Below are 25,606 nucleotides of genomic sequence, written 5' to 3' on the forward strand. Positions count from 1 at the left end.
TAGTAGAACCCTTTCACTAATTCCTCCAGTAATGTTATTGAATCTTGTAGTTCAGTAGAATGCATGAGGTAGAAACCCATCTCCTTGTTACAAAACCCGGGACGTTATATAGTTTTAATGCTACGCTATAGTAGATGGGGTTTGCTATGAGTGCATGGGAGTGGTGTGAAGGAGGACTCTGCATCAATGTCGACAACTTCATGATGGCACCAGCAAGGACTGCATCTTCAGGACTTCAAAATTTTGAGACTTGAGACAAGAATTCAATACACACTACTGGGTGAAGGACGGTTGACGGGCACCCTGGAGAAACCAGTGGTTGGCCGGGATGCATGGAGAAGCGCCATGACATCTTGCGGAAAGCTTCACCCAGACTCAAAGATGGAAGAATACTTCATGCCCGGAAGCTTACCTGTGCAACCGCAAGTCACTATGGGCTCTGCTTGGTTGACCTTAGTTGTGACTCTGGCTGGGACGGGCTAGCAGATGTAAGAACTATGTAGGAATTGGATGAGCACCGACAATGTCAGAGGAACTCTTCGGGAAGACCATGTTTCGTCATCTTGTTCTCAAACACCCTGAAGTGCGAGAATGTAAAGAGAGGGATCGAATCTTGCGGGTTAAAGTGTACAAACCTCTGTAGAGGGTTAAAACCTAATCGATTAGCCCGTGTCCCCGGTTATGGACAACTTGAGCCTCTGGACTTGGATCTATCTCGGAACTCTCAACACCGGACCGATAACTTAATTGTGGGCAAATTATGATGATTCAGGCTATGAGACATCGGTTGGCGGAACCATGTCATGATAGAAAACTCCGTAGTACAGACTCTGGTTAATTCCTTTGATGTAGGGAAAATAAAACCAGCTTTTACGCAAAGAAAACTCAGATACAGTGCCACAAAGCCATATTGCATATAGTATAGTTTATCATCTGTTTTTCTTATAGTGATCTTGCCGGTACATTCAATGTACTGACCTACACGGCTGCAACGTCTCATGTTGCAGATATGTTTCTTCCAACGAGTAAGAGTACGGTACCGGGTTACGGTCTACACTCAACCCGCCGATGGCGTTGATGGGACCCCACACCCGATTTTTTGTTTCCGCTGAGACTTATGAGGTATATATCAGTTTTACGTTATTTATACATGTGATTGCACTTTGATATATACATTGATGTACTGTGTGTGCCAGCATACTGATCCAGGGATGGCACAGATACATAGAGGCTTGACCGTCTGAGGTCGGGTTGCTACAGATATGGTATCAGAGCACATGTTGACTGTAGGACGTGACCCTAGAAAACTGGAAAGCCCCTAGGACAGGAAATCTCTAAAACTTTATTTTCAAAAGAATTCAGTACTTCTCATCTTTTCTGATTTTATCAAATATCCTCTGTTAGCTCAAATAATTAGAATATACCACATCCTCTTTTGACCACACGGAGAATTAACTGAAGCCGCTCAAAGAAGGACCAAATATCAAACAACTGATGGCCTCTTTAGAGTAAAGGGGATTTCACCTTCCATTAGAAGAGTTGAAGCCACAAGAGTTGAAGACTTGAAGAATTTGAAGACTCTAAAGATTTATTTGACCTTTAGAGGACCAAACCCATGTTATATACTTACGTTAGATGCGACGATTTGTGAGCTGGCTCGTTTGATGTTTTTTCGACAGCCTAAATAAAACCCGTTTTCAAAACTATATTGTTTACATTGTGTGCTTCCCTCTCTATCTCTCGTATCTCATCCCAAAACCCTTGGACCCGATAGATGATGAATGAAGATGGACTTGTATTCTTTGGACCGAGGACTCAGTCAGAGGCAGAGCTATGGATACAAAACATGGAGGATCACTTTCGAAAAAAATTGATTGCAAGGAAGTATGAGGTTCAATATGCACTTCAGTACTTTACAGAAAGTGCTACAATCTGGTGGAAAATGCATCAAGCCATACAAGGATGGAATGGAGCAAGGACTTGGGAAGAATTCAAGAAGACTCTGACAAGATCTCGTCTTATCCGGAAGCATCATGATACACCAAGAAATAAACCCTGTGCCTGCAAGATTTGCGGAGAAATAGGACACACCCAGGAGGAACACAAGGATGGATGCCCTCATTTTAAGGAGAAACACCCAGCTGAGGAATTCCCAACTAGTCAGGTGACTTGTTTCTTGTGTGAAGGAACCACCCACTACCCAGCTCAGTGTCACATTTACCCCACGGTGCAACAAACTTTTCAGAAGCAGGAAGAAGGAATGAAAGCAACCCTCCGAGAAGTTATGAAAGAACTTGTGATTAAGGAAAGTGTTGAAGACCCTGATGGAGAAAGCCTCAACAGATTTTACTCCAATGCATGTTATTCATGTGGATAAGAAGGACATTTTTCACAGTATTGCACCAAGGAAAGAAAAGAGTATATGGGATACTTCCCCACAGAAGCAGTGGAGTTTGATCCACAGGGAATAGAACGTGTGATCAGAACGAAGAAAACCAGGAAGAGAAAACAAAGACACCCTCGGAACAACCCAATTTCTGCAAAGAGGGACAAGAGTCATATTACCTGTTTTGAATGTAAGGACGTCGGGCATTATGCCAATGATTGTCTCGAAAGGAAGCAAGGAACTCAAGGAGCAGGCACCATCACCAAGAAGCCTCGGGACATGCCGGAAGTTATTTGTTTTCGCTGCAAGGAAGCAGGACATTTTGCTAGAGATTGTACAAATCATGAGAAAGCTGGAGCTGAGTAGTTGGAATTTTGATATTGGTAATAAGTGTAGTAGAGAGCATTTATTTTCATAAGGATATGGAGTTGAATTTATGTCATGGGAGTCTCAGATATTGTAATGACTTCATGAATCAATAAAGTTAATGTGTCATGATTTCATACATTGAATTTTATGAGTTGTTACCCTATGAACAAGGAGTTTGACCATTTTTGAGGATATGAGAAATATGGTCTATGGATGAAATTGTGCATTTCATTTTAAGGGTGGTAGAACCCTGTGAGAACACCTGACCAATGGTAAGGAAAAATGTATCCCACAGAGTGGAGTTGGATGAATTAAGTTTAAAGATTTTATTTCATATATTGATTACCTCAAGAGTATGAAGGAATGAAGTAATGTTGGATTTAAAGGAGGTATAATGTTGGAATATGGAACAATATAACTCAAAATGACGAGTTAAAGTGGTGCAAGTATTGAAGTGGACCATAACCCACAGGCCCAGGAAATTAATAAGGATCAACAAATCCCTGGAATAAGAAATATTGGAAGAAGCTATGATTTGATCAGCAGACATTTCTTAGGAGAATACGAAAACCTGAGAGTTGTTAAGTAACGATAGATGTTTCATTCAGCCTGCAGAATCAATGGATTTATCCGAACTCAGTTTGTCAACAAGGGAAATTTTGCAATGCTTGTGAGAATGCCTGAGTGTTAGAATTGCGAGATTCGCTAAACCTTATACAGGGTAATGATCTGGGTGCGGAATGGATTGATCACCGTACCGACTTACTCGTATCATTCACCCTTGCTATTTGGAATGGTAAATCTGAATGACTTACCTATAGTAGAGAGACGACAATATTGAGACCTTTTTTAAACCTTAGAATGGTAGGACGATTGATCCAAGTACAGGCAACCGTTGCCAATCGTAGGATATACGGTGAGATTAAACCCAGACATTTTCCTACAGGAGAAACCATAAATTGTTGACCACCAGGAGGTTTCGATAGTTATTTAGTATTGACGACGGGAATGTCAGATATGAAGACCCACTCTTCGGAAGAACCTCACCAGGATTGAGAGGACACAAGATTTTGAGAAAAAGGTCATGCCCCGACCGGAAGAGCACCCATGAAAGAGCTATTACGTAGTATATGAGAACACCGACACCAGCAACACAAAAGGACGGAGAACATGAGTTTTGTCGGAACCATACCCATGCTTTTAAGTGTGATAGCACACTAGACCCTTCTGACCAAAATATTTGCTAGAAGACCCCCAACCCCTATCCTTTTCTTGCTAGCCTCTTCGAATCTCGAGGACGAGATTCATTTTAAGTGTGGTAGATTTGTAACATCCCAAAATTCTAAATTTTGGAATGTTATATTAAATAAATATTTATAATTGTTTGTTTCATTTTTGTGTGACTGATTGTGTGAAATTGAGTGGCATTTGGAAATTTCAGAGGTATTTGAATTTCATTTGAATTTTATTTTGGTTTCATCTTGACATTCAAAATTTATTTCATATACCCCTGACAAAATACTTGTTTAAAAGTACGAGAGGAGCTAACATGGCACTGCAAAAAGTCAGGAGAAATTAATGCCAAAAGTTTTTGAATTCAAGTTGGAGTTTATTTGGAATTTAAAAATATGGTTTCTTTTAGTTTGGATTTTTGCCTCTGGAAAAATGTTCACGTTGTAGGGTTTATTTTTCTGATTTTATTGATATATATGTCATATATAAAAATACTATAGTTTTCTCTATATTTAGTTTTCTCTCTGTGTTTATATAAAAAAAGGAAAAGAAAACCCGAGCTGGACAGGCCAACCGGCCCAGCCAGCCACCCGACGCGGCCCAGCAGCGAGCCGGGCCGCAGCCCAGACGCTAGCCGCCGGCCCACATTGCCGAATCGGCCCATGGCCCCCTCCCCCGCGCCGAAGCACTTCACCTCGGTCGCCCGCTGCTCGATCACCTGCCCTCTCCCGTTGACCCCTGGACCCCACCCCTCTTGTTCTTCCTCTCCACGTAATGCCAAGCCAGAGCGCGCCCGTGCCACCGCCGAATCCCGATCTTCTCGGGATCACGCTCCCGAGCTTTCCCCTTGCGCACGCCTACGCCCTATATAATCCCCGCACCCTCCTCTCTCGATTCCCCTTTGAACCCTCGCCCAAGACCAACCATCTCGTCCGTCGTCGTCGTTTGGATCTCCGCCACCAAAGCTTCGGAGCACCGCCGTTTCCGTCGCCAGTAAGCTTCCCCGAGGCTCCTTCCTTCTCCAGTCTGTTTGCCTCGTTGTCTCGCTCCGTTTTGACATGGAGTTGTGCCTCCTCTCCCTCCAGCGTAGATGCCCCGACCACGCGTGATCTCGCTGGAGTTCGCGAGCTCACCGAAGCTCCGCCACCTTCTGCCGCTCCGTCCTGACGCCCTCGACCGCTAGCGACTCCACCCTCGGCTGCGCCTCGCCGATCCGCGTCCGACAAATGCTACCGCCGCCTTCTAAGACCACCGGAGCCGCCGCCATCTTCACCACCGATGCCATCCCTGGTGCCGAAGCTCGCCGAGCTTGCCACACTGCCATCTGTCGTCCTCAAACACTACCTCCACCACCCCTGGACGCGCCACTCCTCGTCGTGCCCGACCAACATCAGCGTCGCCTTCCGCGACCACTGGAACATCCTCGCCGGCCACACCCGAGCAGCCCTTGCCGTCGTTCCCGTCGCGCCGCCGCGGTAAGCATCCCCACCACCCGATCCTTTTCCTACGGTCTAGATTAGATCGGATCGAATAGTTATGTTTTTTTATATAGACCGGTTTAGTTCAGGTTTGTTACGGTTTTTATCCGGTTTAGAGTGGCTCATGTCTAGTCGGTTTAGCCGACCAGTCTTTCTGTTTTAGCCCGTACGCGTCTCTATTATTTCACGACCGAGTGCTAGATAGTTTCAGATTCCCCCTGTTAGGCCCAGTAGGACATGTCTGTTTTTTGTTTCTGTTTTAACCAAATAGTTTCAATTTTGTAAAATCAGTTTATCCTAGTATAATTAATAGTTTTTAATTGAATATTTTTTTAGTTTGCAAATTTCCTAAAATTTGTGTAGAAAATAACTTTGGTCATGTATGAAGTTTGAAAATTTGATTTGCATGAATTTTACTCAGATTAGTATTTTTGCTATAACTAGAGCTTGGATTAATATTTTTTAGTGATTCTTTTGCTACTTTTTTGTTTTGACATTGCCTATTAGTAGGATTAGTTTGTGATTTTTTTTGAATTTATTAAAATAAGTTTACCTCAAAAATAGTGTTGTTTTGCTTTTAGTACTTTGTTACCGCTTTCTTTTATTTTTAAAATTGTTTGAAAATTATTTTATTTTGCTGTTTTTGTTATGTTCAGATTAGTTTCTATAGAGCTAGAAGATGAACTTTTATTTACAAGAAAAAAAATTATTTCATTTTCTTACTAGTTTTGTTCTAGACGTAAATAGAGTTTTCAAATAACTTTTAATGTGTTTCTTTTTCCACAAAATTTTTATGTTGTTTTCTTTTCTGTTATTTAAAAAAAATATTGTGTTGGTTATGTTAAAGAAAGTTTTAGTAGGATAAAGCTATTTTGTAGTTGTTTGCTTGAAGTAAAGAAAGCCTTGTGTTGAGTTCATCGATTTTCTTTGGTTTTGTTTTGATTGCTACAATTGATTGCTAGAATGTTGCTTATATGAATGTTATGTTTGTTAATATAGATTTTCATCGGAGAGTTGCGTATAGTCTTACCAAGTTTCCGAGAGTGTTATTATCTTCATCAACTTACCAGGCAAGTTCACTTTTGACCATGTTTTTCATACCTATGTTTTATTTGCATGTAGTAGAACCCTTTCACTAATTCCTCCAGTAATGTTATTGAATCTTGTAGTTCAGTAGAATGCATGAGGTAGAAACCCATCTCCTTGTTACAAAACCCGGGACGTTATATAGTTTTAATGCTACGCTATAGTAGATGGGGTTTGCTATGAGTGCATGGGAGTGGTGTGAAGGAGGACTCTGCGTCAATGTCGACAACTTCATGATGGCACCAGCAAGGACTGCATCTTCAGGACTTCAAAATTTTGAGACTTGAGACAAGAATTCAATACACACTACTGGGTGAAGGACGGTTGACGGGCACCCTGGAGTCGATTAGCCCGTGTCCCCGGTTATGGACAACTTGAGCCTCTGGACTTGGATCTATCTCGGAACTCTCAACACCGGACCGATAACTTAATTGTGGGCAAATTATGATGATTCAGGCTATGAGACATCGGTTGGCGGAACCATGTCATGATAGAAAACTCCGTAGTACAGACTCTGGTTAATTCCTTTGATGTAGGGAAAATAAAACCAGCTTTTACGCAAAGAAAACTCAGATACAGTGCCACAAAGCCATATTGCATATAGTATAGTTTATCATCTGTTTTTCTTATAGTGATCTTGCTGGTACATTCAATGTACTGACCAACACGGCTGCAACGTCTCATGTTGCAGATATGTTTCTTCTGACGAGTAAGAGTATGGTACCGGGTTACGGTCTACACTCAACCTGCCGATGGCGTTGATGGGACTCCACACCCGATTGTTTGTTTCTGCTGAGACTTATGAGGTATATATCAGTTTTATGTTATTTATACATGTGATTGCACTTTGATATATACATAGATGTACTGTGTGTGCTAGCATACTAATCCAGGTAAGGCATAGATACACAGAGGCTTGGCCGTCTGAGGTCGGGTCGCTACAATATTAAAAACTCCCATCTGCCACATAACCGTGGGCATGGCTCTCGAAACTTTAAACCCTGCAGGGGTGTCCCAACTTAGCCCATGACAAGCTCAAGATCCGCGGAGACAATCCTCCATCGCGGGACAACCGATCAAACTTGGGATCCCAATGCACAAGACATTTCGACAATGGTAAAACAAAACCAGCAAGACCACCCGATGCGTCGATACCCCGATAGGAGTTGCGCGTATCTCGTTCTCAGGACAACACCGCCTATCCGAAGTGGACGATAGCCAAAATACCACCGAGTTTCCCCGAGGTGGCACCACTGACTGCTAGGTAGGTGGACCGACACTCATGCGGAGCATTGGCCCGGGGGGTTGATTAAGAGACCTCGGGGGCCGGCAGGTCCCTATGCAAGTTTTAGTTGTTATTAGGCAAATGGTAAAACCAATGTTGGGCCTTGTTGGAAGAGTTTTATTCAAAGTGAATTGTCAAGAGGGGCCCATAAACCCTCACCGTGTTAGGGACGCAAAATCTAGGAACATAACACCGGTATGGCGGAAATTAGGACGGCAAGAGTGGAACAAAACACCGAGCAAAAGGCCAAGCCTTCCACCATTTGCCAAGTATATAGATGCATTAATTAAATAAGAGATATTGTGATATCCCATAATATCCATGATCCAACATGGAACAACCTGCAACTGCACCTGCAACTAGCAATGCTATAAGAGGGGCTGAGCAAAGCGATAACATAGCCAAACAATGGTTTGCTGGGATGGTGGAAAAGGTTAGAGGCTAACATGGCAAATTGGGAGGATTGATTAAAAAGTGGTAGGTAGCGCAACATAGCGATAGCATCGATACAACTAGCATAGCAAAGATAGTAGTGAGATCCAAGGTAACGGTCATCTTGCCTGAAATCCCGCTAGGAAGAAGATCGGATCCATGAAGAAGATGAGCGGGCGTAGTCGAATGGATCCTCACAATCACAACGTAACCGGAACTATCAAGGAGAAGCGCAACCGGAAAGAAGCAAACATCATGGTAAACAACCATCACATAAACATGGCATGATGCACAACCAAGTATGATGCATGTCTGGTTTAATGAGTCATGGCATGGCAAAGTGCAACAAACAACACTACACTTAAGTGGAGCTCAATATGCAATGAGTTGCATATTAACGAAACACCAAATTCAATTATTTAGTTCACTCTCATTTATGTATATGACAAGATTTTTGGTTAACATGGCAAGAAGGTGAAGCATAATAAAACTACCTATCTAGGCAAGTTTAAATGAGGCTGGAAATAATAAACAACAATTCCGGAAAATCCTCATGCGCATATTTTGAATTTGGTATTGTTCTGCCCTAGATCATATTTTAATGTTGTTAAATAGGAAAATAAAGTGCACCAAGTTAATCTATGTATTTTTCTAGACAAGTTGCATATACAGTTTATTAAATTCCGAGTTACGATTAATTAGTTATGAAATAAACCATTTTAACATGTCATTTATGCAAATTAATGCAAACAGCAAGTTAAACATTCTAAACATGGATGAAAGTTGGATATTATGAAAATAGATGAAAATCTAAGCATTTTACATGTTTAGAACATTTTAATCCGATGCATGGTTTGTGAGATATTAAATGCATGAAGTATGATGGGTTTTTTGTAAAACAGTAAATCAGTGGGTAATGCTAAATTTGCAGAACTGGAAAAAAACATGCACGGGACGAAACTGAGCAGCCAGGGATGGGGGGTTTCTCACCATGGGCCAAGCCTAGGTCGGTGGAGAGGGGAAGGTCGGCAGGGGCGCGCTGGCGGCTGGGCCTTGGAGAAGGGGGCCGCGGTACGAGCGGGTCAACGGGCACAGTGTTCTCCTCTGCTCGATGCAGAGGTTGGACCGAGCGTTGATGACGCATGGGATGAAGACGGTACAAGGAACAGTGGGGAACGACGGGGCGTCGCCGGAGGCGGCGGGGTCGACGGATCCGGAGCACGGGCGTGGTGCTCGAGGCGGGACTCCGGCGAGGCAGCGTCGGAGATGGCCGGATCCGGGCTAGCCGGGTCAGGGAGGCAGGTGCGCGGGTGTTTGAAGCAAAGGAGGCAGGTGGCGTCGGTCGACAGGGACAACAAGGAGGTGGCTCCGGTCGGTGGGTCGAGGAACTTGGTCGGCGGTGCGCCTTGGAGCAGATCGGGCGCGGCCATGGCGTCGGGGTCCTTCACGGTTCCTGGTTAGAGAGAGATCAGAGTAAGGTAGAAGGATGGAGAAGGGAGAAAGCAGGGGAGGCGGCCTGTCCTGCTGGCTGCCGGCAGAACTGCTCGCCGGGGACAACGGCAGGCGAACTGGAGGAGAGGCGCGGGCTCGGTGGTGCTCGGGGAAGGAGCACGGCATGGAGGAACTCGGGAGGGGGTGGATCGGGAAGGCAGGGGAGTGCTCTGGTTGGAGCGATGGGGATCCCAAGGTGGGAGATGAGTGGTGCCGTGGCGGCCGCAGGGACAAATCCCCTAGGATTTAGGGTTGCACTGATTGGGACTAGTGCGCTTATATATAGGGATGGGAGATGAATTGGGGTAGATACAAGCCCTCCGATCGTAATTGGGCGGTCGAGAATAATAAACTACGGAAGCCCAAATAAGAAGTCGAAGATATTTTAGGGATGTTTGGGAATGATCCGGATCCATCGGTCGCGAATGCCCGGGTCGGGTTCAAGACAACATTTGGACGCGCACGCGAGGGGGTTTTGAGAGAGGTCGACAAAGACAAGGGGGCCTGACAAAAGGTCAACGGAGACAGAGAGAAGCGACGCTATGAACGACTATGAGTTTTATGAAAACATGTGGATGCAATATGCATGATGACATGATGAAATGCAACAACAACAAAAATAAAACACACGACGACAATGAAGAACATGGAAGGCTTCTGGAGCATCGGTCTCGGGTCGTTACAACTCTCCTCCACTTACAAGAGATCTCGCCCCGTGATCTAGGGATGACAATAGAAGAGGAATAGAAGAGGTAAAACTAAGTTGCTTCTTTGACAAACGAGTGAAACCATGAACCTTGAGAGGCTGAACAATTTTAAGGAAAGAATACACCAGAGATGAATGAAGTTGAAAACACTCTGTTACATGAGAGGAACAAGGAACAAGACGTGAACAAGGAGGCTGAAGGGATAAGATAGTCTTTGGAACCACTCTAGTTAAATTGAGATAGACAAATAGTAAGAACGAAAGAATTCGAACAACACTCCGGTTTAAAATGGATGGATTTGGGCATGAGCTTGACAATATGGTATGATACTTGACGAGAGCAACAACACAATGCCTCCGGAACAAATGAAATAATTGAATGAAAAGAACAGAGAAGAAAACGACATCTTCTACCTCAAATGAATTTGAAAGAGCATCCTTAGGAGAAGGGTTGAACGGAGTTGTTGAAAAAATCAACAACACAAGAATAATCTTGTGTGGGCTCATGGAAAACATCTCAAAATTATGAGGTGACAATCGGCCACTAAAGGAAAGCAATTGTTTGCTTGAGATCAATGAAGTGATGAAAACTTCTTTCGCCGAGAGGATAGGAGAAAACTTGGACTATCGAGAGGTACCACAATAAGCAACATTCCTTAGGGAAGGATTCAGCTGAAAACTCTACTAAGATAACTCCAATAAAGAGGAAATGATGGGTTTAAAATATCTCATAGTTGATAACTTGTGAATCATGAAACACAAAGGAAAATTATCAAGAATGACATAACACCACCTCAAAAGATAAGATAGAAAGAATTGCACTTCGAAATGCAACATGAAGAAAGCATGAGCTCCAACAAGAATCTTAAAGAACACTTCGAGAATGAATTAAATCCTTGATGAACCACCATGTATAGCCTCCATGAAGAACTCAGGTAAAAAGAGAATGATAGAAAGAAAAGAGAAGTTGAAAGAACAAGGTGAAGCCTTACAATGATTTAGATGGAGCTTCGTGACGAGACATCCAAGAAAACTTGGAACTCCGGAAAAGAAAGGTGAGCAACTTGAATCGAGAATTGATACCATGAATGAACTCCGAAGGAAGGAATTAAATCACCTCGAGGGAAACAAGAATAAGGAATATGGCATGCTTACCCTTCACCATCTTAAATTGATGACAAGCAATGGATAGGCATGCTAAACTTGAGGAAGGTCTTCAATGATCCGCTGGTAGGATTTAGGAAAGAACGAATGAATTGATATGATACCAAGAGAAGAGGAACCTTGAATGGACCATCGTAAGACTTTGAAAACGAACAAAGAAAAGAGAACGAGACACCGGGTAAATTAGCAAACGAATGAAGATACTTGAGGGAATTCAGATACGAGAGCACGAAGAGATCATGAACTGATTAGAGGATATTTGAACGATGCACAGGTCGGTAGAATTGGGGAATGAGAGCTGAATGTTGAGAACTGATCTGGCTTGAAGCTACGTCGGTATTTCCCCAAAGAGGAAGGGATGATGCAGCACAGCGATGGTAGGTATTTCCCTCAGTGATGAAACCAAGGATATCGAACCAGTAGGAGAACCAAGCAACAGCACGTAAACGGCACCTGCACACAAATAACAAATACTCGCAACCCGACATATTAAAGGGGTTGTCAATCCCTTTCGGGTAACGACGCCAGAAATTGGCAAAACGGACATGAATAAATTGTACTAGATTGATAGATCGAACGCCAAATAAAATAAATAAGAATAAATTGCAGCAAGGTATTTTTGCATTTTTGGTTTAATAGATCTGAAAATAAAAGGCAAATAAAATAGTCTGTGAAGGCAAATAATATGAGAAAGAGACCCGGGGGCCGTAGGTTTCACTAGTGGCTTCTCTCGAGAAAAATAGCAAACGATGGGTGAACAAATTACTGTTGGGAAATTGATAGAACTTAGAATAATCATGATGATATCCCGGCAATGATCATTATATAGGCATCACGTCCAAGATTAGTAGACCGACTCCTGCGTGCATCTACTACTATTACTCCACACATCGACCGCTATCCAGCATGCATCTAGTGCATTAAGTTCATGGAGAAATGGAGTAATGCAATAAGAATGATGACATGATGTAGACATGATCTATTTATGTAGAAATAGACCCCATCATTTTATCCTTAGTAGCAACGATACATACGTGTCGGTTCCCCTTCTATCACCGGTTTCAAGCACCGTAAGATCGAACCCACTACAAAGCATCTCTTCCCATTACAAGATAAATAGATCAAGTTGGCCAAACAAAACAAAAATATCGGAGAAGAAATACGAAGCTATAAGCAATCATGCATATAAGAGATCAAAGAAACTCAAATAACTTTCATGGATAAAAAGAGATAGATTTGATCATAAATTCAAAGTTCATCGGATCCCAACAAACACGCCGCAAAAAGAGTTACATCATATGGATCTACAAGAGACCATTGTATTGAGAATCAAACGAGAGAGAGGAAGCCATCTAGCTACTAACTACAGACCTGAAGGTCTACAAATAACTACTCACGCATCATCGGAGAGGCGCCAATGGAAGTGGTGAACCCCTCCGTGATGGTGTCTAGATTGGATCTGGTGGTTCTGGACTCTGCGACGACTGGAATTGATTTCCGTTGACTCCCCTAGGGTTTCTGGAATATTAGGGTATTTATAGAGTAAAGAGGCGGTCCTGGGGGCACCCGAGGTGTGCACAACCCACCAGGGCGCGCCTGGGCCTCCAGGCGCGCCCTGGTGGGTTGTGCTCCCCTTGGAGCAGCCCCCGGGTGATTCTTCGGCCCATTGGTTGTCTTCTAGTCCAAAAAATCCACAAAAAGTTTCGCTGCATTTGGACTCCGTTTGGTATTGATTACCTGCATGTAAAAAACATGCAAAAAATAGCAACTAGCACTTGGCACTATGTCAATAGGTTAGTACCAAAAAATGATATAAAATGATTATAAAACATCCAAGATTGATAATATAATAGCATGGAATAATCAAAAATTATAGATACGTTGGAGACGTATCAGCATCCCCAAGCTTAATTCCCGCTCGTCCTCGAGTAGGTAAATGATAACAACAAAAATTTTGATGTGGAATGCTGCCTAACATGTAATGTCATATTCTTTTCTTTATAGCATGGACATTTGGAATTTTATATTGTTTGAAGCAATAGTCTAGTTTTGACATGATAACTTAAATACTCAAGCATATCAACAAGCAACCATGTCTTTCAAAATATCAACGCTAAAATAAGCTATCCCTAGCCCATCATGCTCAATCATTGACCCATTCATGAAATACACTCGCATATTAACTACACCCAATGCTCAAGTACGATCATAGTGCCTCCTAGTTGGTGCTTTTATAAGAGAAGATGGAGACTCAAATTCAAAAATAAAAATTGCATAAAGTAAAAGAAAGGCCCTTCGTAGAGGGAAGTAGGGATTTATAGAGGTGCCAGAGCTCAAAGCGAAAATTGAGAGATAAAAACATTTTGAGAGGCATACTTTTCCCACGAACGAAAACAACTTAGAGTTCCCAACACTTTCCATGCTAGATATATCATAGGTGGTTCCCAAACAGAAATTAAAGTGTATTCCTTTTTCCACCATACTTTACTTTCCATGGCTAACCGTATCCACGGGTGCCTTCCATACCAACACTTTCCAAGGAATTTATTGTTTGACAACATAAAGTAAATTCATTTTTCATTTTGGGACTGGGCATCCCTAATACCTTTTCCTTAATCTCCTGCAATGACAAGTGAATAAACACTCATCTTGAGAATAACACATCTAGCATGGAAAATATTAGCCACCCCTCACCGCCTCGCGAGCGGTACGAGCACACAAAAGAGAAATTTATTTTGAATATGAGATGGCACATACAAATTTGCTTAGAACGGCAAAAGAATACCACATATAGGTAAATATTGTGGACTCATATGGCAAAACTGGTTTAAAGGATTTTGGAAGCACAAGTAGTGATCATACTTAGTGCAAAATGAAGGTAGCAAAAGATTGAGAAGCGACCAACCAAGAAACGAATAATCTCATAAGCGAGCTTTAAGCATAATTAACACCGAATAATGCACCACAAGTAGGATGTAATTTCATTGCATGACTATTGACTTTCGTGCTTGCATAGCGAATCACAAACCTTAACACCAATATTCTAAATAAAGCATAATTACTCATCAAGATGACTCACATATCACATCATCATATCTCAAAACTATTACTAAGAATCAAGTTTATTTTGTCCAATGATCTTCATGAAAGTTTTTATTATATCCTTCTTGGATATCTATCACTTTGGGACTAATTTTCATGTGTTTCTTTTGATAAGCTCAAACAAATATAAGTGAAGATCATGAGCATAGAATTTCTTTCTCTCAAATTAATTTAAGTGAAGCAAGAGAGAATTTCTTAAGAATTTTACTAACTCTCAAATAAATCTAAGTGAAGCCAGAAAGCATTTCTTCAAAATACTAAAGCACACCATGCTCAAAAAGATATAAGTGAAGCACTAGAGCAAATCCATAGCTCATAAAAAATTTAGTGAAGCATAGAGAGAAATTCTAACAAGTCATGACATAATTTTGGCTCTCTCAAATAGGTGTGCCCAGCAAGGAATCAAGACTTAAAACACAAAATAAAACAAGCAAAGACTCATATCATACAAGACACTCCAATCAAAACACATAGTATGTGAGGAATAAAAATATAGCTTCGAGTAAAATACCGATGGTCGTTAGAAGAAAGAGGGGATGCCACTCGGGGCATCCCCAAGCTTAGTTGCTTGCTTCTCTTTGGATAATAGCTTGGGATGCCGGGGCATCCCCAAGCTTAGGATCTTCTTACTCCTTATTCCTTCATCCATCGTAAGATAACCCAAAACATGAGAACTTCAATGACACCAAACTCAACAAAGCCTCCGCTGTCGGATCACGGGTTCCGGCAAAACCCTCAAGGTTCGAACACTGGGGTGCACGCGAAGATCTCCCCCTACCAATTTACGTATTATCTTTGCTAATACCTCAAGGGCTAACTCGACGAACTCGCAACACAAAGGACACAAGATTTATACTGGTTCGGGCCACCATTGTGGTGTAATACCCTACTCCGGTGTGGTGGTGGTGGATTGCCTCTTGGGCTGCGGATGAACAGTACACGGGGAAAAACAGCCTCCTGAGGAGAGGTGTTCTTGTGCTTGGAGAACTTGTGGTTGTCCGGATCTCTCTCTGTGCCTAGCTATGGTGGTGGCTAGACCTATTTATAGAGGCCCTGGTCCTCTCCCCAAATATTGAGCGGGAAGGGAGCCAACAACGGCCAATTTGAAAGGGGACAGCTAGCACAGCTTATCCTGACAATAGCAGTCTTTGCCTGCAAAAGGCTCTGGTGGTGACACCGTCTTGGGATCCATGGTGACCTCCATCTTGCCATCCCGCTGGTCTTGGTCTTGTTGCACCGATATGGAAACCTTTGCTTGACGCCTCGGTACTCTGTGCCTGCGCTTGCTCCCTTAGCACCAAAGAGGAAACAAGGACACTGTGCGCGCTGGCGCCCGCCTGGCACCTGCCTGGCCTTGGTCGTCGTGGCTCATGTCACTGGGACCTCGCGAGGTTTGCCTTACCTTGAACTCTCCGCCCCTCACGAGCCAGCCTGGTGAGGGCGCTCCCGAGGAGGTCTTGTGTCGTCCGCCTCGCGAGGGTCTTGGGTGCTTATTGGTGAAGATGGGTCGTACGGGCCGCTCGCAGAGCCACGCCATGGGCCGCAGGCAGGCAAGTCTGGGGACCCCCATTCCCAGAACGCCGATAGTAGCCCCCGGGCCCAAGGCACGCTCAGGCTTGGCTTCGAGGCGAAGCCAAAAGTCAAGTGCGGAGCGCCGCGGGCCCCAATAGCCTGCGGCCTTGGTCGATGCTTGGCGGCTGATTGGACGTGGGCGTCTCCGCTTCCCCATGCTGCCTCGGCAATTGCCCGACTGGACAAGTCCCTGCGACATGCAAGGAAAAACCATCATTACCTGTGATCATGGGGGGCGCTGGTTGGCCTTCTCCTGCTATAAATGGGAGGGGGCGGAGCCCCCGTCCCCCATCCCTTCCCATTCCACTCGCTTCTCCCCCTTTGCTCCATCACCAGTTGCAACACCAATGGCGCCGTCGAAGATGTTCTCCGCCGCAGAGAAGGGGAAGGCCCCTCGCGAGGGGCCCGGCTCTCCGGTGCCTGAGCGTGGACGCGGTCGTCCCCGCAAGCACTCCGCGACCCCTGCTGCAGCCCCCGGTTCTCATGGTGGCGCCGCTGCGGGTGGAAGGGGTCCCTCCGGTTGTGGCAGCCCTGTCGATGAGGGGAGACGTGTCGTGGTTGCGCGGCCTCCTCGGCCGCGCTTCCACTCGGCGGAGGTGCTACCGGAGTTCGTCGTCTCATTAGAGAACCCGGCCGGCAACTGGCTTTAGCTCCCACGTTTCTTCGTCAACGAGCTGCCAGCCTCTGGTCCAGGCGGGTTATGGCTGCAGGCGTACGGTTGCTGCAGCAGAGCTTCTTGGGTCACGGTCGAGGTCTCCGCCGCGGGCAACATACCTCTGGCCCATGGTTGGCAGACGTTCGCTCACGCGCGTGGCCTGGGCAGGTGGTGCACCCTCCATTTCAGGTACGACGGTGATGTGACCCTCTACATGAGGGTGTTTGGGGAAGATGGTCGCCGTGCTGGGTGCTGCCCCGAGGTGAACGACGGCGGGGTTGTGCTCGGCCTTGGCGATGGTCGTGATGAGGATGAGGGCGAACCCGCCCTTGGTGCCGACCGCGTCTCGTCCAACTATGGCGGCTCTTCCCCAGCGACAGCTCTAGCAGTGGTCGTTACGACCAGCCACCATGCCGCCATGCCGGCTTTGAAGGTGGTAGCGGGTCGTCTCGTCGTCGCGCCTCCGTGAAACGCGAGGAGGGGTACGGCTGAGCTCAGGACCGTGCCAGGGGCCTGCCCTCGTGGACCGCTATAGGGGCATGCACCACTTTTATTTTGTTCTTCCTTTCCTTCCTGCATCAAAAAGAAACCAGAATGGGCCCCAGAGGGGCGTGTATCGAACTATGATCTCAATCATTATGCTATGTTTATCGTTCATGTGTCGTGTCGCAACATCGTCATTTTATGTAGGGATAACTTAGCTTGACTTGCTCGGAGTAGCCTCCTCCTCATGAGGCGCTTGCTTCCTGGTGCCTGCTGAGGCCTCCTTGGCCTGGTAGGTGCTTAGGAACTGCAAAAAATTCGTTAAGAGGCTTATCGTTCACCCGAGCCTTGGTTACAGGCGCCGCCGGCCTTGACCCAACGCTTCATATTGCGGTACCTGAGGGGCACGGATTAGGAGAGGTGCGCCAGCTTGTGAGCTCGAACGAGGGTGCCTCGCGAAAAACAGATGAAAGGCAGAAAAAGAAAAACGCCCACAAGGGGCTCACGAGGGCACCCGTCCAGCCCCCTCGCGAGGAATGTGTGAGAGAGTATAGGATAAACTAAAGACAGAAACGGAGGCAGAAGGCGATAGAACCAAATCAGTGAAGAACACCAGAAGAAAACTTCAATTAAAAGAGGCGAGCCAACCACGGAAAGCAAATGAAAAGCCGCGTCCAGCACCTAATCTAGTCTTCAAGTCTTGTCACTAGCGCGGAGCTAAGTGTTGCCACTTGGACATGGGAGGGAGCCCCCGAGGCCCGAGGGCAGCACTCCTGAGACTCCGGGGCGTGTACAACCCCACTCGTTATTACGTGAGAGTGTCACGGGCGGCGATCTTCACAAGCGCTGGGCCTTCTTCACAGGCGCTGGGCCTTTCTTCATGGGTAGAACTTCCGGAGGTGTTGGATGTTCCAGGCGTTCTGGATGTGATGAGGACATTAATACCATTGTTACGCCCACAGCCCCTGCTGCTATACATACTGGACCAATTACTAGAGCTCGTGCACGCCAATTGAATTATGAGGTACTTACGTTTCTTGGTAACGATTCTAATGTTCATGAGAATATGATGCTGCCTAAATTGGATACATTTTTTTTCTTACAAATGAAGGGCCTAGCTTGGACAAGAAAGATGAACCTTGGAGCAAGTTCAAGCATGGAGATGATGGCATGCGCAAGAGGAACAAGAACGGAGTTACAAGTGATGATTCCAGGACTTTGAAGCCACCATAATGAGTGCATGAAGCCTTGGACGAAATATACAAGATGCCACTTCATAAATTTCGTCCAGAGGCTATTCTAGGTGCTACGTCACCTTATTATTGGGCCAGGCCCATGTATTTTCGAAATACTTAAGTATAGGATGTTTTTAGAGTCCGTATGTGTGGGGAAACAAAAGTTAGGGTTGGTTTTGGACCCCTCCTCCAAGGGCCACGAAATTCCCCCCTCTTCCTCCATATATACAGCCCTTAGGGCCTCGTTTAGACTTTGGATTTTGTTTAGATTAAAAGTTCGCCATAGCTGCAACTTCGCGTACTTCGTTTGTGTCCAACGACCAGACCAAGACGTCACAGAACCCCACCTTGATCAATAAAGCTTTCCTCTTATATTTGCAATATCCAGATTGCAATCTCAGTTTCTTGCTTGTTCTTCATTTGCCTGCAGGAAACAGACCTTCATGGTCAGGTTGATCATGCTCCAACGTGGTCAATAACCTATGGGAGTTGGTTTAGTGATTGCTAAGGCGCGACGTCCTCGCACGTTCGTAGTCGGATCGTCAAAGTCGACTTCCTCCAAAACGATAGCCACCATATCATCGAAAGATCAGGACCCTCGCCTCTATCAAGTGGTATCAGATTTCCAAGTTGCTCGGTGAGATTTTATAGTTTTTTGTAGTTTAGGTCAAGTCTGTTCTTCATACCTATAGTCCACGAAAAAGCCAAAAAAATTAGGGTTAGGTCATCATATCCAAACCAATCTGAGCCTTTGCATAGTCCTTTTAGAGTTTTCTTTGTTGAATTTGCGGTTGCATCGTCGTGTCGAGTTGCTGGTCTTAGTGTCTAGTCCCTTAGAGTTTCGAGTTCTGTTCACAGGTTGTCACGCCGCCGCCGCACCATCGTCATCATCATTACCATATACCACCACCCCACCATATACATCGCCGTTGCCATATACAACCACCAATCCGAGTCCACATATACCATCGCCATATACCACCACCAATCCGAGTCCAGATATACCATCGCCATATACAACCACCAGTCCGGGTTCCACCATATTATCAACGTGAATTACTTCAAAAGTTGCAGCGTTTAAGACAAGGAAAAAATTATGTAGAAGAATATTATCAAGAATTACAAAATGCATGATTAGATGTGGTATTGTTGAGGAGAATGAAGCTATGCTTGCACGTTTTTATGGGTGGATTAAATAGAGAGATTCAGACCATTCTAGAGTATAAGGAGTATACTAATATCACTCGTTTATTCCATCTTGCTTGTAAAGCTGAACGTGAAGTGCAGGATCGACAGGCATTGGCGTGAACTAACTTTTCTGCAGGTCGATCTTCATCATGGACACCATGTGCATCGTCTACTTCCACTGGACCAGCACCTCCATCAGGTGCCACCTCCAGTCATGATACAAAAAAGCAAGCACAACCACCACTATCTGCCAAGAGCACACCTGCTGGCCCTGCACAAAGTTCTTCTTCTTCCATGGCATCAACAGGGCACACAAGTGATATTATTTGTCGTCGTTGTAAGGGAAGAGGACATTTTGCGAGAGAATGCAAATCTCAGTGTGTGATGATTGTTACTGAGGATGGTGGGTATGAGTCCGCTAGTGACTATGATGAGGAGACTTTGGCTCTTATTACACATGAAGAACACGGTGGAGACGATTCTGATCATGAGACGCAATACATGGCTGCTGAAGATGCTGACAGGTATGAATGTTTAGTTGCTCAACGTGTTTTGAGTGTGTAGGTTACACAAGCTGAGCAAAATCAGAGGCATAATTTGTTCCATACAAAGGGAGTTGTGAAGGAACATTCTGTTCGCGTCATCATAGATGGAGGGAGCTACAAAAACTTGGCTAGCATGGAGATGGTGGAGAAGCTATCTCTCACCACAAGACCACATCCACATCCTTACTACATCCAATGGTTCAACAACAGCGGCAAGGTTAAAGTAACACATATTGTTCGTGTGCATTTTAGTATCTCTACATATGCTGATTATGTTGATTGTGATGTGGTACCTATGCAAGCATGTTCCTTATTACTTGGTAGACCATGGCAATTTGATAAAAATTCTGTACACCATGGTAGAAACAATCAGTATACTCTTGTTCATAAGGATAAAAATATCACTTTGCTTCCTATGACTCCTTATTCCATTTTGAAAGATGATATTAATAGAGCTAATAAAGCAAAACAGGAGAACAATAAGAGTGAGAATCAAATTGTGGCAAAAGAATTTGAGCAATAAATGAAGCTTAATAATAAACCATCTAGTGTTGCTTCTAAAATTAAATTGAAAAGTGCATGTTTACTTGCCACCAAATCTGATATTGATGATCAAGATTTTAGCAAATCTGTTTGCTATGCTTTTGTGTGCAAAGAGGCATTATTTTCATTCGAGGACGTGCCTTCCTCTTTGCCTCCTGCTATCACTAACATTTTGCAGGAGTTCGCTGACGTCTTTCCACAAGATGTGCCACCGGGATTACCACCTATTCGAGGGATTAAGCATCAAATTGACTTAATTCCCGGTGCATCATTACCCAACCGTGCACCATACTGTACCAATCCAGAGATGAAGGAGATTATGCGTCAACTACAAGAACTGCTCGACAAAGGTTATATACGCGAATCCCTTAGTCCTTATGATGTTCCTATCATTTTAGTGCCGAAAAAGGATGGTACGTCGCGTATGTGCATTGATTGTAGAGGCATTAATAATATTACTATTCATTATCATCATCCTATTCCTAGGCTAGATGATATGCTTGATGAATTGAGTGGCTCTACAATATTCTCCAGAGTTGATTTGCGCAGTGGATACCATCAAATTCGTATAAAATTGGGAGATGAATGGAAAACGGCATTTAAAACTAAGTTTGGATTATATGAGTGGTTAGTCATGCCTTTTGGGTTAACTAATGCACCTAGTACTTTCATGAGATTAATGAACGAAGTTTTACGTGCTTTCATTGGACGATTTGTGGTAGTTTACTTTGATGACATATTGATTTATAGCAAATCTTTGGAGGAACATTTGGAACATTTACGTGATGTTTTTATTGCTCTACGTGATGCACGTTTGTTTGGTAACCTTGGAAAGTGCACCTTTCGCACCGACCGAGTATCTTTTCTTGGCTATGTTGTTACTCCACAGGGAATTGAAGTTGATAAAGCCAAGATTGAAGCTATTGAGAGTTGGCCGCAACCCAAAACGGTCACACAAGTGAGGAGTTTCCTTGGCCTCACTGGTTTCTATAGGCGTTTTGTGATAGATTTCAGCACCATTGCTGCACCTCTCGACGAGCTTACAAAGAAGGATGTGCCTTTTGTTTGGGGTACTGCACAGGAAGAAGCCTTCACGGTATTGAAAGATAAGTTGACACATGCTCCTTTACTCCAACTTCCTGATTTTAATAAGACTTTTGAGCTTGAATGTGATGCTAGTGGAATTGGATTAAGAGGTGTGTTATTACAAGATGGCAAACATGTTGCATACTTTTCTGAAAAATTGAGTGGGCCTAGTCTGAATTATTCTACTTATGATAAAGAATTATATGCTCTTGTTGGCAACATTATTTATGGCCCAAAGAATTTGTTATACATTCTGATCATGAATCGTTGAAATATATTAAAAGTCAGGCTAAACTGAATCGTAGACATGCTAAATGGGTTGAATTCATTGAGACTTTTCCTTGTGTCATTAAACACAAGAAGGGTAAAGAAAATGTTATTGTTGATGCATTGTCTCATCGTTATACTATGCTTTCACAACCTGACTTTAAAATATTTGGTTTGGAGACCATCAAAGATCAATATGTGCATGATGTTGAATTTAAAGATGTATTGTAGAACTGTAAGGAAGGGAGAACTTGGAACAAGTTTGTTCTTAACGATGGATTTGCGTTTCGTGCTAACAAGCTATGCATTCCAGCTAGCTCCGTTCGTCTTTTGTTGTTGCAGGAGGCGCATGGAGGAGGATTAATGGGACACTTTGGCGTCAAGAAGACGGAGGATATACTTGCTACACATTTCTTTTGGCCAAAGATGAGACGGGATGTTGAGCATTTTGTTGCTCGCTGCAGTACATGTCAAAAAGCTAAGTCACGACTCAATCCTCATGGTTTATATATGCCTTTGCCTGTACCTAGTGTTCCTTGGGAGGATATATCTATGGACTCTGTTTTAGGTTTACCATGAACAAAGAAGGGGAGGGATAGCATATTTGTTGTCATGGATAGGTTCTTGAAAATGGCACACTTTATACCATGTCATAAAAGCGATGATGTTGTTAATGTTGCTGATTTGTTCTTTCGTGAAATTATTCGCTTGCATGGTGTGCCAAATACTATTGTTTCAGATCGTGATACTAAATTTCTTAGCCACTTTTGGAGATGTTTATGGGCTAAGTTGGGGACTAAACTGCTTTTTAGTACTACTTGTCACCCCCAAACTGATGGACAAACTGAAGTAGTCAATAGAACATTGTCTACTATGCTTAGGTCTGTTTTGAAGAATAATAAGAAAATGTAGGAAGCATGCTTGCCTCATATTGAATTTGCTTATAATCGTTCATTGCATTCTACTACTAATATGTGCCCTTTTGAAATTGTGTATGGTTTCCTACCTCATGCACCTATTGATTTGTTACCTCTTCCATCTTCGGAGAAGGTTAATTTTGATGCTAAAGAACATGTTGAATTGATTTTAAAAATGCATTAGTTAACTAAGGAAAACATTGAGCATATGAATTCTAAATATAAACTTGCTGGTGATAAGGGTAGAAAACATATTGTGTTTGCACCTGGAGATCTTGTTTGGTTACATTTGCGTAAGGATAGATTTCCTAATTTGCGCAAATCAAAGCTGATGCCACGTGATGATGGTCCTTTTAAGGTGTTAGAGAAAATAAATGATAATGCATATAAACTTGAGCTGCCTGCAGAATTTGGGGTTAGTCCCACTTTTAACATTGCAGATTTGAAGCCTTATTTGGGTGAGGAAGATGAGCTTTCGTCGAGGACGACTTCATTGCAAGAAGGGGAGGATGATGAGGACATCAATACCATTGTTACACCCACAGCCCCTGCTGCTATACATACTGGACCAATTACTAGAGCTCGCACACCCCAATTGAATTATCAGGTACTTTCGTTTCTTGGTAACGATTCTAATGTTCATGAGAATATGATGCTGCCTAAATTGGATACATTTGTTTTGCTTACAAATGAAGGGCCTAGCTTGGACAAGAAAGATGAACCTTGGAGCAAGTTCAAGCATGGAGATGATGGCATGCGCAAGAGGAACAAGAACGGAGTTACAAGTGATGATTCCAGGACTTTGAAGCCACCATAATGAGTGCATGAAGCCTTGGACGAAATATACAAGATGCCACTTCATAAAATTTCTCCAGAGGCTATTCTAGGTGCTGCGTCACCTTATTATTGGGCCAGGCCCATGTATTTTCGAAATACTTAAGTATAGGATGTTTTTAGAGTCCGTATGTGTGGGAAACAAGAGTTAGGGTTGGTTTTGGACCCCTCCTCCAAGGGCCACAAAATTCCCCCCTCTTCCTCCATATATACAGCCCTTAGGGCGTCATTTAGACTTTGGGTTTTGTTTAGATTAAAAGTTCGACATAGCTGCAACTTTGCGTACTTCGTTTGTGTCCAACGACCAGACCAAGACGTCACAGAACCCCACCTTGATCAATAAATATTTCCTCTTATATTCGCAATATCCAGATTGCAATCTCAGTTTCTTGCTTGTTCTTTGTTTGCCTGCAGGAAACAGACCTTCGTGGTCAGGTTGATCGTGCTCTGGCATGGTCAATAACCTCTTGGAGTTGGTTTAGCGATTGCTAAGGCGCGACATCCTCGCACGTTCGTAGTCGGATCGTCAAAGTCGACTTCCTCCAAAACGATAGCCACCATCTCATCGAAAGATCGGGACCCTGGCCTCTATCAGGATGGGTACCCCGTCATGTGTCTCCAGGCGCGCGGCGCCAGGCCTGGAGACATGGACGACCTTGAACGGGCCCTCCCACATGGGTGAGAGCTTATGCAGCCCTTCCCTGGAGAGCACCCGCCTCAGGACGAGGTCACCCACCTCGAGCGTCATGGAGCGGACGCTGCGATAGTGGTACCGCCGTAGCGCCTGGTGGTATCTTGCCGCCCGTAGTGCAGCTTCGCGGCGGTGTTCCTCCCCCAGCACGTGGTCCATCCTCCACGTGGCGTCCTGCTGCGTCTCATCAAATGCCAGGACCCGTGCGGAGCGATGCTTGACCTCGTGAGGGAGGACCGCTTCTGCTCCGTTGGCTTGGTGGCGGTGGTGCGGATTGACCACAGCACGGACTGGAGCTCATCGTGCCAGCCCCTGTCGCAGGCTTTGAGCTTCTTCCTGAAGGTCCTGGTCTTGAGGCCCCTCAGGACCTCCGCGTTGGCGCGTTCAGCTTGTCCATTGCTTCAGGGGTATGCCACTGAAGCATAGCAGATTTGCGTTCCAAGGTCAGCGCAATATATTTTGAAGAGATTACTGGTGAACTGCGAGCCATTGTCGGTGATAATGTGGTTGGGGACCCCGAATCGGCTCATGCGACCCTTGATGAACTTGACCGCAGAGCCGGCTGGGATGGTGCGGATGGCTTCCGCCTCCGCCCACTTGGTGAACTTGTCGATGGCAACGTAGAGGTACCGGTAGCCCCCTAGCGCTCGAGGGAATGGGCCCAGGATGTCCAGCCCCTAGACTGCAAATGGCCACGAGAGTGGGATGGTCTGGAGGCCCTGAGTCGGCTGATGGATTTTCTTGGCGTGGAATTGACAGGCCTCGCAGGACCTCACCAGCTCAGCTGCTTCGTTGAGCGCCGTAGGCCAGTAGAATCCACTGCGGAATGCCTTACCGACGAGGGTTCACGACGACGAA

Source organism: Triticum urartu, chromosome 7 (genome assembly GCF_003073215.2).
Source record: "Triticum urartu cultivar G1812 chromosome 7, Tu2.1, whole genome shotgun sequence".
NCBI lineage: Eukaryota > Viridiplantae > Streptophyta > Magnoliopsida > Poales > Poaceae > Triticum > Triticum urartu.